Source organism: Cheilinus undulatus, linkage group 19 (genome assembly GCF_018320785.1).
Source record: "Cheilinus undulatus linkage group 19, ASM1832078v1, whole genome shotgun sequence".
NCBI lineage: Eukaryota > Metazoa > Chordata > Actinopteri > Labriformes > Labridae > Cheilinus > Cheilinus undulatus.
Window position 1 is genome coordinate 5,051,963 of NC_054883.1, and position 16,708 is coordinate 5,068,670.

Consider the following 16,708-nt stretch of genomic DNA (forward strand, 5'->3'; position numbering starts at 1 on the left):
GGTAAATAAAGAAACTATTCATCCTTGCTAAAAACAATGTACCAAAGTAGATTATATAACTCATAGGATGCCCTCAGTGACACTTAATTATGCAGAATAGTTTTTTTAATTGACAGCTTTTTTTCCTTTTCACTCAAACATTCAGCTCTCAGAGAGCTTGAAATTAACAGATGGCTGCTTATGGATCGAGGAAAAAATGACATTAATGGAATGTGCTGCCTTCTAATCCCCTGAGACGGAGGAATTTGCGATGGAGGGAATTCCTGTCATTCAGGGGGAAAACTATGAAGTCTAGGACACACAGAGCTGCTGTACAGGCAGTGCAGATTTACTGCATTTGTAGACTCCCACTCCTGACTGCCTGCTGCATCAGAAATTTACTGCAAACTGAATAAACTGAGAGGCACAGAGAAAAAAAAAGCAGGGAAAGTGAAAAAAGACAGAAAGTGAGAAAGTTGTTTCAGTACCTGTAAGGCAGGAGAGCAGAGTGCCGGTCAAGTGAGAGAGAGGCAAGGCTTGGATTCCTCTTTCGTTTTGCGTCTCGCGTTTCTTGAGCCGTTCTCCCGTTGCTCATAGAGGAGTTTGTGCCCCGGTGCTGGGATTTTGGGTTGAAGAGTAGGGGGGACCACACAGCTCCTGGAAGACAACCTCTCTCCTCTAATCCTCTCTCCGATGTGATGACACTCTCTAACCTCGACCATCTGTTGAAACACGTCCCGGAGCAGTCAGCACCGTGCCGTGTCAAGAGCCCCACTCCCCTACCCAATCACAGACCGGCTGCTGGGTGGCTCCTTGCTGCCAGGAGGCAGGGACAAGGACACAGGCTCGACGCTGAGGGGAGACACACGCGTGCATGCAGTCAAACACACATACACGGACACTCTGCGAGATGGAAGCAAGAAAACCCCCAGTCATCGTAACCTGAGAGGCAGAGCAGGAGGAAGGGATAGGGAGAGTGAGAGGAGTGGAAAGCGGAGGAATGGGAGGGGAGAGAGCAAGAGCGGAGAGGGAGAGAGAGAGACAGAGAGCATGTTTGTGCAGCATGAGATGAGATAGATAAAAATAAGATGGAGATAACTGGAGAATCTATTCTATGTTCTTCTCACATTGCATAACAAGACTCAAACAATTCTTAGATTGAAAGAAAAACACTCATACCCAATCTATTTCACCCTGACCCCTCTGCTCTGCTCTTTGCCTGCAGCTGCAGAGTATGTGGTCCAAAGAATCAGACTAAAAAAGCAATAAAATGCTGTATTGCCTTCTCTGTGGGAATGCTGTTGGCACTAAACTGTTACATCTCCAGGCACAGAAGCACAGGCAGCAGCCCTCACACCTTGGTGTGATAAATCCTTACAGTCCCTCGGCTGCATTCCTGCCCTTCACCACCTATTGCCTTAAGTTAAAAAGGAGGGCAGAGGGGAAAGACACTAAAATTACAAAGCTCAGGAAAAGAGCGAGATGGAAAGGAAAAGAAAAGGAAAAGAAGCAGAGATAAGGGGTTTATGGTTAGATGGGCACAGACTGATAAACTTTATCATCAACACTACTACTGTGGCATCTCTTAAATGAATCAACCAATTTTCAACCCATTCAGGCACAGCACTAGGAACATTAGGTGAGAAAATGTGCCACATTAATCATTTTGTTGAATCACTGCCCTACTCACTGATCCATTAAAAAAGGATTACAAGACCTTGATGATATTCAGGAGCCACTTCAAAGCAAGCCTAATGAGTTAATGCCCGTTTGATATCCGACAGCATCACAATGAGTTAATCAGAGGTGTGAAACGCCAGAGGAAGGCTTCTAAGTGGGTCATTTACATTCAATAAGCTGCACTGACACCCAGGCTTCTGTTTCAAGTCTTTGATAAGTGTAAACAGACTGAGATTAATGAAGGCAGTGATTGTCTTCAAATGACTCTCAATCAGTTGTGGATTTGAAGTTCCCCCACATGTTTCTTCATTAGTTGTGTATTAAAATGATTTCGCTGAAATGGGACTAGATTGGTGGAGTCTTCAGTGTTATACTGTGATATTTCACTTTAATTTAAACGCACCACAAATATCAGCACAAAGATGCTGCCAGTTTCATCAGTAGGACTCCTGACCATCTCCCCCTGGGTTTGCATGAGGATCATAGATTAAACTAAACAACCTATTTTCACTAGGGACACGTGAAACTTTCCCCAGCTTGGACTGATGTTTGAAACAGGGGCAGCGGTGAGGGAGAAGAAAAAAAAAAGGGCCTTAGGGGGAAAGAGCTCAAATTAGATTAACTAAATTCACAAAGACTGTCCCCCGGCCCCTCCTGCATGGCTACACACACCCCCAACCCACACCTCCAACCCCAGCCCCCCATTCTCACGGCCGAGAGGTTTCCAAAGGGCCTTCAGGCAGGCCAGGGGCGACCAAATCCCTGTGCTCTTTACTGGATTAAAGATGGCTGCCCCACTGGGAGAGAGGGTCTGTTTTTTTCATAAGCTGAGCACATCTGTAAACATCATAAATCCATCTCGACAGAAAAGGTTATCAGGCTAAGTTTCAGTGAGGAAAACAAGTACCAGCCATGTCCACCTTGATGAGTTAGAAACTGCTCACTCTGATCTCCATTTTCACTTAAACTGATGGACAGAAGAACAAAAAGAAAGAGCAGAGGGAGGTCTATAATACCTCCTAGCTTTATAGATGGCTGAATTACCTGCAGTTCTCCAGCAATGCCCCACTCACTCTTCTTCCTGTCCTCGCTACAGAGGCTCCCCTGGCCCATATTGGTGGATGTCATACTGTAGACCTCTCTGATTCCCTTCTAACTACAACGTAGTGTCATCTCAATGTCGCTTTTCCAAGCATACCTTTCCAAAATTGATCCTCTCATCTCCAACTCACTTCCCCCCTATTTTTAGTCCAGCTTTCCAGCCATCAGTTGGACTTGCAGGTGCAGGCAGAGGCCAGTGTTGGGGGGCTACTCGGTTCACTAGCCCCATTCACTCTGGCTGAATGAGATACATAGGGGTGTCATAGCTGTGATCCGCCCTCTGTGCCAGTATAGAGCATGAGCACTGGAGCTGAGGGATACTGCCGTGACGTGGAGGGAGAAACTTCAAAAGGTGACATGTGCGTCAGTGACGGTGTTTTTGTCACTATGCCATCAACGCTCAGCAAAGCGGTGTTGTATATTTGGGTGATGTGGATTTGCTGGGTTTAAAAGTACTGACGTCTTTAAGCTTTAAGCTCCCGTGAGGATAGTAAAAAGGAATTATATTAATATTGACGTCTTTTATGACTTAAAAAATCACTGAGATCAAGAGCATCAGAAGGATCATTTGTGGATGACTATTTTTGATGTCTGCTGGGGGGGGGCAGGTGTCAGATAAGGTGAGCAGAATCAAGCTGTAGAAAAGACTCTTGATTGGTCTCAGTTGATATTTTTAAATTAAAAATACTTCACATATATAGAAGACAAAATCAGCAAAGTAAATGAGGCAAGAGGCACCAAATCAACACAGTTTAAATTTTTCACAGAAGCTTAAAAAACAAGTCAGTAGGCGATACAAAAACTAATAGTTAACCCCTAACTCTGGGAACTTATGGCTATGTTTTAGAGGACAAATCTGTTCTCTCTCTCTGTGTAACGCTTGCTTTCTGTTTGTAAACTGAGGTACTTCATGGCGTTGTTGTTCCTTGGGTCTTCGTTGCTTCTGTCCTGCTACTTCCCAGAACCTCTTACTCTCCAGGGGGTTGAATCAGTGTCGTCTTAAGTTCATGCCAGAGAGGCACGGATGGGAGCTTGGGTATGTCTGGGATACAGCAGGAAAGCAGGAGAAGACACGCACAGTTGGTCATGAATGCAAACGGCTTGGAGGAGAAATAGAAGGGAGGACAGAGAGGATAGAGGAGTACAGTAGGAATAGAGGGCCAGCAGGGGTGAAGGAAAAATAGAAAAGAAAGTAGAGAATGAAAGAGGAAGAGAAGGAGGAGGAGGAGGGATCTGTGGTTCAGTGACAGCTGAACACGCAGCTCACGCATGTGGAGGGAGCTCTCCTCACGCCACCCTCCTGCTGTGTCATGCATGTGTCCTTTTTCTTCTCCTATGTGATTTAACACGCATGAAAACCACATGTCCATGCAGACATGCATGACAGTATCTACATCAGTATACTGGGTTTAGCAAACTGAGATTCCTGAATCACATTACAAAAAACAACACGCTTAAGAGTGGTGCTCAGTACTTTTATACTTTTCAATTCTTTTTCCAACAGCATGTTTCTAACACATATGAAGTATGTGTATCAATCAAGTTTGTAATCAACATTTATTCCAATGATCAAGTAAATGTATAAATGTATTCTTGATCACATAAGACAGGTACATAGGACAGAAATGAATCCATTAAATCTTGCTGGAAATTTCCAGTACACTTGCAACCTTCCACAAAGTTTTCAAAATACTGCCAATGGCAAGCCAGGAAAGTTTTTATATTACCTAGACAGTACGGGTATTTGACTGTCATTAGAGATGTAACGATATTAACATTACATATTATAATTAAGGTGGCCTATAATATCACAATTATTAGTATTATCATGGAGCTGAAAATGTTCAACATGCACTGATACATAATTTGAAATCATTTCCACATTTTATTTTTCAATTAAACTAAAAATAGAAGCAAAGAGCACCATGCACTTTGAAGAAACATTACAGTTTTATATAGTAAAATAAACATGAAAGCTAGGGTTGTTGCTTAAATTGCAGGTATTGTACACAAGTTTATGCACCGATCCAATGCAGTTTGGTTTAACTCCGCTTAGCCAATGCTAACTGTTAGCACTATAAACCAGAGATCAATTCTTCTTCACTGCTGGAAAACACTGCATGCATGAGCTACCATTTTTAAAGCAGCGAAGAAGAAGCAAAGGACCCACTGCTGCAGCAAAGAATGGTGGCTGTGTGACAGTTTTTCTCTGAATGTGATCGTTAAAATGCCTTCCAGACCGGCGCTGTCGCACACGACAAGAAGTGACACAGTTTATCAAACGTTAAATAACCTTTGAACCATAAATCGTTTTTTCCTCTTGAAGCTACCTGTTGCGCCTTCCCATTGACGCTATCGATGCCTTTGAATCCCATGCAGCAGCGTTTTCAGTGAGCCTGGAACTGGTGTGACTTTTGGGGACTTTGATGATTAAATCCACAACAGTAAACCTGATATTGGACGTCTTTTTATCCATTTCAATAGAATTTGATGTTTTATTACCACTAGCTTGAATGCAAACTGCCATATTGTTTACCCTTTGGAAGGGTCTGTCAACCAATAGCTGGCTGTTCCATATTTACGTTATGCTGCCTGAATAGAGCATAGAGGAGAGAGATAGAGAGAGCCTGTGATGCAGCCCCCTGTATTATTGTTATTTTAATATTTAGCAGTAAAACTCAGTAAGTCATGTTCTGAGGCAAAAATAGGTCTAAAATAATTTGCTAGTCTGCACAGTCAGTCCAGAAAGTTCACACTGGTATCAGATCAGTACTCGATATCGGCCGATACCCAACACCTTGGTATCAGAATCATATTGGGAAGGAAAAACTGGTATTGGGACATCCGTGATGAAAACCTTATTGATTATCCTTTAACGACGGTACCTTATTAATAAGGTTTTAAAGTATGCATCAAACAACACAAGTTGGTTAGTTTGACAGTACAGAAACATACCAATGCTACCCAGAAAAAAAGGTCATTTTTTCCAACTCAAAGCTCCTTATCAAGCAGAGTTCTTATCAATACTACTACTACCACTTTCTACTGTTTGATAGCAAACAAAAGAAGATAGATTTTTTATCAGAAGTTGCATAAGCAGAGTAGAGCCCAAGTTAAAATGGTCACAACTCCAACCGTTGTAGGCTAAATATTTCATACTGCTAAAAAAGCAAACACATTTCTTTTCCTCAAGTTTCTCATCAAAAACTGACCTTTTTTTCCTGCATTTATATTTAAAGACACCACGACGTGACATTCACATTGGCCTGTTATTTTTATCAGCTGCCTTAAATTAATCAAAATATAACTATCAGTCAGTTCATTAAGCTAATCAACATTCATCCCACCAGTTATATTGGATTGATATCTTTAATGGGACTTGCTGCTAAGTTTGGAGCACTTTTCCTGGCGACCTGAGTTGAAAAGGAGCGGCTAAAGCCAGTGGATGAATAATATATAATATAATAATACGACCACAGTTGGTGAGCCAGACAAAAGTGCTCTGGGAAAGACGAGCTCACAGGAGACAGACAGGGACGTCTTCTGTCCCTCACAGTTTTTCTTTAAATCGCCAGCCAACCTACGGACATTTTTTTCCATTCACCCACTGGACATTTCTTCTCTAATGTTAGGTTATCCCGAATGGTTTATTTTGAAGCGTATGATAACTAAGGATGGGAATCACTAGTGGCCCATCGATATGATTTTATCACGATACTATGGTCTCGATTACATATTATTGCGATTTTAAATATTTTGCTACACAGTGAGTATTGCCATACATGTATTGTGATCCACACCATTTTTTCAATTGTTTAGCTGATTTAGTATTAGTCTTGCCGTCATATTAGTCATATCTCTGCAGTCATGTGTCATGTCCATCTATTTCATGCCCTGCTGGCATTCCTAATGTCCTTCCCCTGGTGCTGCCATGTTTGTTGTACTAACGTTCTCCTGCTCTATGACCGTCACCTCTGCCGACCTCACTGGACAAACAGCTGACTTTATTTTTCTATTATCATAGACTTCAGTTCATATTAGCAATTAATTTGAAAAAAATCAATAGTTGTTGCCACCATGGTATCAAAAACACTCTCAATATTGTTTGATTTAGTAGTATTCTATCAAAATTTAAATTCTGTTCTGTGACAACCTTTGTGTATTTAACTGCCAAAGTGTGTGACTTGAGTTTGCTTTATTTTTCTAAAGTGACAAATTAACTTTAAAAATTATTTTTTGGATTTTTGTAAGGCTTACAGAAGTTTACTTCATTTAAAACAACTGAACGGATCTGTTAACCTTATCTATGTATTCACAGTTAGAGAGTTTTTGGGTGTTAACATGCTTTGTCAGAGTAGAACAGTGACATTTTTCTATTTAAAAGCAAACTATCATGGCTTCAATAAACATTAACGTTGACACCTATACTTGAAAACCCATTGTATAGTAGCTAACAGGTAGTGGTGCAGACAAAGGGAATCCACTAGCACATAATGAAGTCATTAACAGTAACCTGAGATCAAGTGTTGGGTGATGGTGATAGGATTTAGAGGTCTGTTGATAATGACATCCACCAACAGACTTTGGAGACCAGATGTGTTATCACCTCAATGGCAGATGTTTACGTGACGCTCTACCACAGTCACCAAACATCAGTGAATAGAGAAAGTTACCGCCAGAGAAAATGCCATTTTAATAGTTAAAAAAATTAAACCAAGGGAAAATCACAAACTACCTTAGAATTAAAATATCCAGAGAAGGCAAGATTAAGCTAATAAATTTATTTTTTTAAGTTTCTACTGGCAACAGCTCCTTGCTCCTTCAGCCTTTTTAACCTTTGTAGACCTTATCTCACTGCTGATCATTTTAGATATTAAGAAATGTTGAAGTTAGATTTCCTTTACAAAATATCAAACAATATGTTGTGTCACTGGTAATGATAAACAGGTGCAAACACTTCCCAACGTCCACATATCTAGTTCAAGAAGAATGCAGCCTATATTGGATAATTTTTGGCATGAAAAAAGGGTAAGTGCATCCAGATTTCCAAATAACAACAACTGTCAGCACAAACTGTGATTCCTTGGCTCTTGTTTTCCGCCAGAGGCACTTTAAACACACAAAGACTCTTCATGATCAAACCGTTAAACATTGTGTGGCAAATACAAGACACATTCATCTAATTTCAGAGTCCATTTTTAAAGTCTTTAATCCTGTCTTTCCTTGAAAGCAGCAACAGGCGTCTTGTTGATTTGTTTCTCCAAACTTGCAGTATGTTTCAAGTAGAGAGTAATGATCAAATTCAATGAAAGTATAGAGAAAAAAATCTGATAGACCACCCAGGAGGCCCTCTCAAAGCAGGATTAGACTTTCCAAGAACTTCTCCAAAAGTTGGGAAAAGACAGCAAGAGAAGCCAATCCTATCATGCTCCAGATCTGTTGTATCACAGGACGATGGAAATGATTTGGGATTGCCTCAAGGTTCAGTAAATGGCTAAATGGCTGGGAACCAGTGCTGTAAGCCATGAGACAGATACAGGGGGGGAGATACTGATCGCTTTCCTGGGCCAAAAGAAGAAGATGAAAGACATTCTGCCAGCTCAGACAGTAGTGGTCATGTAGTGACCAGGTCCCACAAAAAGCCCCAGGGACCTTTCAAAGCGCAATATGTGAATTCCACTTAAGTTGAAAATACAAAACAAAGAGGCACTTTAAGTAGACTTTGTCAGACAAGAGTAGCACAAGACAGCACATCAGATAAAAACAATTCAGAAGAGGGTTTCATGATTAGGAAAGGTGTTATTACCTCCGCCAAGGAGGTTATGTGATCAGGTGGGTTCGTTTGTTTGTTAGTTAGCAACATAACTCAAAAAGTCATGGACGGATTTTGATAAAATTTTCAGGAAATGTCAGAAATGGTGTAAGAAAGAACTGATTAGATTTTGGGAGTGATCTGGATCACCACCTGGATCCAGGAATTTTTTTTAAAGGGTTCTGTATTATTGGAAGATAGGGTTAATGGTGGAGAAAGTGAAAGTGAGGAACACCATGATCCGTTGTTAAGTTAATCTGTGATAACCATATTTTATTTTCAACCTGAAAAAAATAATCACTCTTATCAAAGAAACAAAAAAATAAATTCATTCATTTATGCTGTTGTACCTTTATAAAAATGTAAACCCCTTTTCTTAAATGGAATTATCTTTTTTTGGCAATGTTTACAATGTGGATTGGGATATTGCCTTAACCATTTGGAAAGTAATGCCAGACCTCATAGCCAAGCCATGATGTGCAGAAACATCATGGAAAATGGCAGAAGGAAGTAAGGGGAAAAATAACAACTGAAAGAAAAAAAAGGTGAAAATTGGCAGAAATGGGTTAAAAGTTGCAAAAAATGGCACAAGAATGTTGTTTGACAGTGTACATAGAGTGTCAAAAGTGGGTTCAAACAAGAAAAAATGGGATACAAGGAGAAAAAATGTTTTAAGAAAGGCAAAACACAGACAAAATGGTTGGGAAAATGGTGAAAAGCTGTTTTCAAGTGGGAAAAAAATTGGCAAAGAAGTGGCAAAAGTGGATGTCTTAACCCTTTCATCCCTAGGCTCTTTTCCAGTGTTTAAGATAGAAAATGACAAACCCAAATAAAACTGAATACTTCTCTGCAACTACAAGGTTTACATGAAAAAGCTTGGCATCAACGCAAAGATAACTCTTCAGTTTCAGCAGATGTGTAAAAATCCCTGTAGACGTTACTGGCATTCAGTAAATAAAGATGCAACATAGCAGAAATGAAAAATCACTTTTAGAGTAAATATCTCGCCAAGGTTTCTGGGATTAAACAGTGTGTCACATGACCATATCCGTGCACATTTAGACTGCTCTATGTGTCTTTCAGGAGATGGAGGGGCTGCCCCCGATACTGGGGCCTCTCAGGATGAAAGGGTTAAGTCAGAGGTGTCCAAACTTTTTCCACTGAGGGCCACATACAGAAATATAAAAGGACGTTGGGGCCATTACAGGTATTTGAGGTATATGACATTGATTAAGTTAGAAGCATAGTAAAGGAGGAGCTTGGGTGGAGGAGGACTGCATGAGCAGCTCACCCCTGGAATATTACTGGTACTGCTGTTTGCTGCCAAATCTCATCAGGGAGTTAGAAAACAAGATGTTATCATTTTGATTGTCGGTATTTTTACTTTGTACAGTGTTTGTCTTAGTTTAGTCACAAAAAACATAATACATTCTTCTTGCTGAGTTGTTTGCATACAGAATTAGCATGGTAGCACCGTCTTATACCGAAACTATGAAGAACAACACAGTTGAGCACAAGCTCCATGTTCAAATGTGGGATATATTTCATTTTATTTCTAGAATTTGCTGAGGGCCAATCAAAATTGGAACAAGGTTCAAAAGCAGCAAAAATAGGTTAAAAGTTAAAATGGGTAACAAGTGGTAAAAATTGGCCAAAAGAGGCAAAAGAAAGTCACTGGAAAAGGAGGAAATAATGATGAAAAGGGGATACAGACTGGCAAAAATGGGTTAAGAGAGATAAAACGGGCAAAACATGGCAAAATCTGATTAACAACGGCAATAATGTGGCATCTTAAACAGAGAAAAAGAGTTCCAAAGTAGCAAAAATAGGTTAATGGTGGCAAAAATGTGCAACAAGCGGCAAATTTTGGAAAAAATGTGGAGAAAAAAGGGGCAGAAACAGTGATGAAAAAGGTTAAAGAGTGTCACAATAAAGTAATTTGAACATCAGAACCCAATAATAGCTTGACTCACTTTTTTAACTCCAAAATAAGTTAGCCAAGATGCTAGCACCATTGCTACTGATCCATACAACATGCATTGATATCATCAATTCATCAATAAATCACAACTAGGGACCATTCAGAGGGGTTTCAGAGGCCCAGCCTATTCTGTCTGCCTTTAACACCCTTCATCAGGAATAGAAAAAATGCTCGTTCTTGAATATCTTGATAAACCACACTAAAACAGATGGCTTAATGAAAAAAACTAGCTGTTTTCCCCACATTGCTCCTCTTTTGATTTTTCTTGTATAACAGATGCCTTCTTTTGGTCTGTACTTGGTGCTGGAAATGTTCAAGGAAAAGAATTCTAACTGAAAAAGTTTTGGGTATGTTGATCAATTCACAACATCTTATTACTTCTGCTTGTTCCTTAATCTTCCTGTTTGGTAATCTGCCTTCTTAAAGTTTCTGTTTCAGGATCCAAACGATAAGAAATGCTTCGAACCAGTCAATTCCATCCACATACCTTTTAAATCATCCATTTGCAGCAGCACCGGCTGTCCCCCTTATCCCATTCAGGCTGCAGAGGCTGCAGCTAGATATTCAAGAAGATTGTACCTGTCAGACATCCAAATACTCTTTAAGTTAAAGAGCACAGTAAAAGCAGATGCCATTGCCATCTGAAGTTGAAACTTTTCAACTTTGGCTGTGCTCCCTGACAGAATTTACAGCCTGATGTTGTGCAGGCCCCTCTCTCACAGGGACAAACACAGGCCGTTATTAGACAAAGTCTCATTTTGCAGGCATGCCTTTTCTCGCTGCCACCCAGAAGTTTTTTTGTCTGTTTTATCAATGTGAAAGCAACGTTGCATTCAATGTCGGCCTCTTATGCCACACAGTCGATTAGACGGTTGCTCTGAGTCACACTTTCACTTTATTACTGTGGTAACTCTTGTCCCATTAAGCACTGATAATTTGATTTTAAATAGAGCCAGGTGACAGGCAGTGTGACAAACTGAGCTATAAAACTCAACAATACACTCATATATTACACAGCCGTGTTAAAGTACATATTTTCTTGTCCATATTTGCCATGTTGGTGGGAGAATATAAGCAAATCTGCATCCAAATACAACTGAAAATAACAAGTTTAATTCTGTACTCAAACTTCTCTTGCTGAGTAAAAGGATTGAGCCCCACCTGAATATGAACCCTTCAGCATGAAGTGCAAATAAACCAAAGCTATATTTAATCTACAAAAAGAATGTTGACTCTGCCGCTCAAACGATTTATTAGAGATAAATGAAAAAAGGCACTGGTAAAGCATATCATTGACCCTACAAGTAGAGTTTCTCTAAAGCCACAAATCAACCGAGTCCACACCACCAAACAATAACGCATTCAACAAATAATCATTTCCCTCCATACCCTCTGACTCCGCAGACTCCACTCAGTCTCTGGGGCAGCAAATAACTGCTCCAAAAGTGTTTGTTTACACTGATATTTTGTGCAAAAACAGGCCAAGTCTTTGTTAACTTCTAGAAAGACTCCCAAAAGGCATCGAAAGAAGGCAGTTATTGTTGTCATAAAGCCAGTGTCCAGCTCCTTCCTGTCTCGGAGGAGCTTTGGGAAGTCTCATTCTCACTGAGTGGTGCTCCGTTTCCGGAAGCCTGACTAATCCTCTCAGGCGAGAAGGTGAAAGGCAGGGACAAGGAGAAAGGGGAGGGGGGCTGTATGTGGGAAGGAAAGCCTATGTGCGCTACAACATTCAAAATGCCTTGTTGAAAATAATCCTATAAAGCATGCCGCCAGCGGCCCGTTGAGAGGCAGAACTAGGATTTGCGTAGGGCAGATAGGCCTTACAATTATCTCCTTTGAGGCCTTAACTGGCCCCAGGCCATGATAACGACAGAATTTTCACTTTTCAACTGAACAATGCAAAAAAAGCAGGTTCTACAGAGCTAGATATCCTGTTAATATAAGTGATAGACACATAACAGCTCCACAGGATGATTCTTTCTGCTCTTAACCATCACCACTTAAACTAAGTGCAATCAGCAAGCAAAATACCCAATATGAGGCCTACGATCTAAACTGGCGAGCTATCAGACATCCACAGCAGCGCTGGTGTCCACATGGAGAACTTGGTTAGCACACTACTTTAATTATAACACAAATGCTGTTTTCTGTGCCCACTGAGATGAAAACAGGGATGTGGCCGAGGTTTTAACGGGGTGTTTGTTGGGTTCCTGTGAGACAGGAAGCGCTGTGGCTCTGTGTGATTTGTGATTCACACTGGTGGAAAAATTCTTTTTAATCTGCACCCTGGACTCTGCTTCCTCCATGGAGAGGAAATCAGTAACTCAAAGGGCTCACGCAAACACAACTGAACAAACACTAGAAGGTTTATGAGCCACTAAAGAGATAATTTGTAGAAGACATGTTTTTCCAAACATTTTCAGTACATTTCAATACAACTTTTTAAAAAACAATACCAACTCTTGTTATTTTGTGTGCCCAGCTTTGTTGCTGATATTGATCATCTGAGTGAGACTGGCTGAGCCAAAGCAGATGCTGAAAAGATTTGTGTGTTGTTGTAGAAGTTAAAATGGATGCATGATATCAGAATGGACAGATATGAGAGATCTCAGACACCTGTGATCATTACTTTGCCAGGTGGGCCCAGTTAAAAGAAAACTACTTAAGAAGGACGTTCCACATTAAGCAGGCCACAGGTTTCAGCAATATGGGAAAGAAAAAGGATCTCTGCTGCTGAAAAGCCTCAAATAGTTCAATGCCTTGGACAAGGTATGAAAACATTAGATATTTCAAAAAACTTAAGCATGGTCATCGTACTGTGAAGAAATTTGTGTAATTTGTGCTAACCCCCTTTTGCTCTGATGACAGCTTGGCACACTTCTGCCACTCCTAAATCAGACTCATGAGGTTGTCACCATGTTTTTATTTTACATGTACCTAATTTCATGCATATGTGTTGATAAAAATGGGTAAAATACACCATTTGAAATCACTTTAAAATATTAGATGATTTATGGAAGGCATCTGGCAACCCCCTCTCAGGCCCCGTCCACACAACAAGTTTTTTGTCATATCCACCTTTTCATCCACACAGGAACGGCGTTTTGGGCGACTGTAAAGAACACTTTTTAAAACTGGGTCCCAGAGTGCACAAATCCGTAAACGACTACCGTTTCGTCTCCGTGTGGACGGCCAACCACATCTTTCTTGAAACGGTTACGTCACACATAGTGTAGCTCTCTTAAGACGCCTGTGCAGGTCCGGCCAGAACAACAATGGCGGATTACAAGGTTATGTTCGTGCTGCAGAAGCTACTGAGCTCAATATGGCTTTTACAGCAAAATCTGATGCTCCTTACCACAACTGCAAAACGCACACACCAAATTTTCCAAAATCCAACGCGGAGAACAACGAGAAGGGCAACTAGAAGAAAGTTTGCATCAGTTTTCTGCAATCCTCTTCTCTCTTTTGGTGCATTTCCGTGGCAGCAATACAGCACCATGTCCAGGATTGGCATATGTACTACAGCGTTTTCAGTCGTTTTCAGTGGTTCTGTGCTTACGCGGATATTTCCTGAAACTATCCCATCTGTACGGAAAATTTTCTCAAAACAAAACAGCAATATATCGTTTTCGTCTCCGTGTGGACGGGGCCTCAGAGTCTCGTGACACCCAAGGGGGCCCGCACCCCCACATTGAGAACCACTGGTCTAATAAATAAAAGCGAACAAGTCTCAGAACAAGGGGCTACACAGCAGTGCAAGGGTTAGTTCCTAGTTCACTTCCTGGTCAGAGCCTTTCTGTGCAGAGTTTGCATGTTCTCCCTGTGCATGCTTGGGTTCTCTCCTGGTACTCCAGCTTCCTCCCACCACCAAAGACATGCTCATTAGGTTAACTGGAGACTTTTCAAAATATATCCTAAAATCATCTCGTTTAGTGAACTCACTAGCTTTTACCTTACCAGATTTCAACATTGCCTTAATAGTTTTATTTCACAGGACCTATCACAAAGTCTGGGAGATCTCACCATGGCTGCTTTGAGTGGAGTAGGACGACTGCCCTGCAGCAGTAAAAAAAGTAGATGAAAAGAGATTGTAGTTACCACAGGTGGTTGGTTTGGGGACTAGTGAGATGCATTGATCCTAATTCACCTATGAAATGCGGAAATTATGATTGTTGTTGATCAGTTGGGGTGTCTCTTTTATTGATAAAGAGTGTGAAAAAGTACCCAAGCTAAAACCCACCACCATTAGGAAAAAACAAGCTGCTAAGAAAAGAGTGAGCACTGCCTAAATTGCACTAACCCTGAAGCATAGCTAGCATGTGTGCAGTTTAGATGACTACCAGATGTTTGCCTGCATGTATTGTTCATTAAGTACAAGAAATTACCCAATACTGGGTGCCTAAAACTTCTGTGGTAACAAATAATCCTTAGAACAGGTGAGGAAGATAACACTCCTACTTTCTAAGCTTCCTCAACCAGCCTCTTTTATCCATATTAAACATTTATTTCACCATTTCTCTACCACCAGCCTCATACCTCTGGTCCTCCCCATAGGCAGTCAAAGAATGCATTTTCACAGAGAACGTCAGTGCGCCCGCTTCCAGGACAGAGGACCACAGCAGCCAAGTCTCCAACAGGTGCAAATTCCACTGATGCCTGCATGAGCTTGGACACTACAGTGTTTCTATAAACCTGGGCCAAGTGGCACACTGATGGTGATCGCCATCAGCGATGTCTGACAGCTAGACCTGCTCTCATAGCCCATGTCAGCTTGAATTTTAACATTGTTATGTGTCATTAGGAATGAAAGAGAGTAAGACACAAAGTAAAACAGGTGAAAAAAATACTTCGTTTTGACTAATGTAAACGCTTGAATAGAAAAGCTTCAAAATCATGGCTATACCTACTATAATTACTATGACTTAATCTTATTTAACGGTAACACGCTCCGAGGTTTCCATTTCATGCTCATCCTGCACACTATGGAGTCTGGAAACATGTACCAGACAGCCCATCCCAGAGGAGAATTCAGAGTCGGGGGGCTGTGTGGGTGGGTGAGCACTCATTTGAAGAAAACTCCCAATAATCCAATTAAGCACATAATTTCCTTTAGTACACAGGAATTGAATCAACTGTCAGAAAGCAGCCAAGTCAGAGAAAGTGAAAAGCGAAAAAGAGTGGACAGAGAAAGGGTAAGAAAAGGCTTCTCTGTGTACTGTTCAGCTGCTGCAGTGAACAAAATGCAAACAAAGCTTCGGAGAAAGAGGCTTTAGATCTGGGCAAACACGGCGGGGGCCTCCTGTGCTCCACTTTGTTACTGTCCTGCTTGGCTGGCGATCAGTTCTCTCGTCCAGGATCAGCCTTTAGCGGAGATGCCTTGACCGAGAGCCAAGCTGCCTTTCACTGTGTGTGTGAGTACACGTGCTTGAATATGCATGAGCAGAGATGGGGCTCCTCTGCTCTTCTATTAATGGCAACAAAAAGGAGGGGGAATATGAATGAGGGGGTACACTGGTTACATCATGTGATAAATTTGATAAATATGCTTGATATCACTTATGGTAACTCCATTTTCAACCTAGTCATTAACTTCTACTGAAGAATATTCCCTTCCCTCTAAGATGGCACCTACAGTCATGGATGAATGTATTGGCACCCCTGAATTTTTTACAGAAAATACACCTTGTCGCACAGAAATTGTTGCAATTACAAATGTTGTTTGGTATATACGTTTATTTCATTTATGTGCACTGGAACAACACACACAAAAAAAAAAAAACAGAAGAAAAAAGGCAAAATTGACATAATTTTACACAAAACTCAAAAATGGGCCGGACAAAATTGTTGGTACCCTGAACTTAATATTTGGTTGCACACCCTCGGGAAAAAAAAACTGAAACCAATCGCTTCCTGTAACCATCAACAAGCTTCTTACACCTCTCAACTGGAATTTTGGACCACTCTTCTTCTGCAAACTGCTCCAGGTCTCTCAGATTTGAAGGGTGCCTTCTTGCAACAGCAATTTTGATCTCTCCATAGGTGTTCAATGGGATTTAGATCTGGACTCATTGCTTGCCTCTTCAAAACTCTCCACCTTTGTCTCCAACCATTTCTTGGTGCTTTTTGAGGTATGTTTGGGGTCATTGTCTTGC

The 16,708-nt window shown here is 41.0% G+C and overlaps 1 protein-coding gene across 9 annotated transcripts in view; it reads right to left on the reverse strand.

Moving 5' to 3' along the window:
• sulf1 (sulfatase 1) overlaps positions 1-16,708 on the reverse strand; it is a 131,796-nt gene that overhangs the window by 48,909 nt on the left and 66,179 nt on the right. For 6 of the 9 annotated variants that reach the window (XM_041814423.1, XM_041814422.1, XM_041814418.1 and 3 more), the window contains exon 2: positions 468-921. The exons of 1 other annotated variant lie outside the window; for it this stretch is intronic. The gene's annotated coding sequence lies outside the window, so the exon portion shown is untranslated. The remainder of the gene's footprint in view (positions 1-467; positions 922-16,708) is intronic. 2 more of the 9 variants (XM_041814420.1, XM_041814419.1) reach the window with 2 other exon arrangements.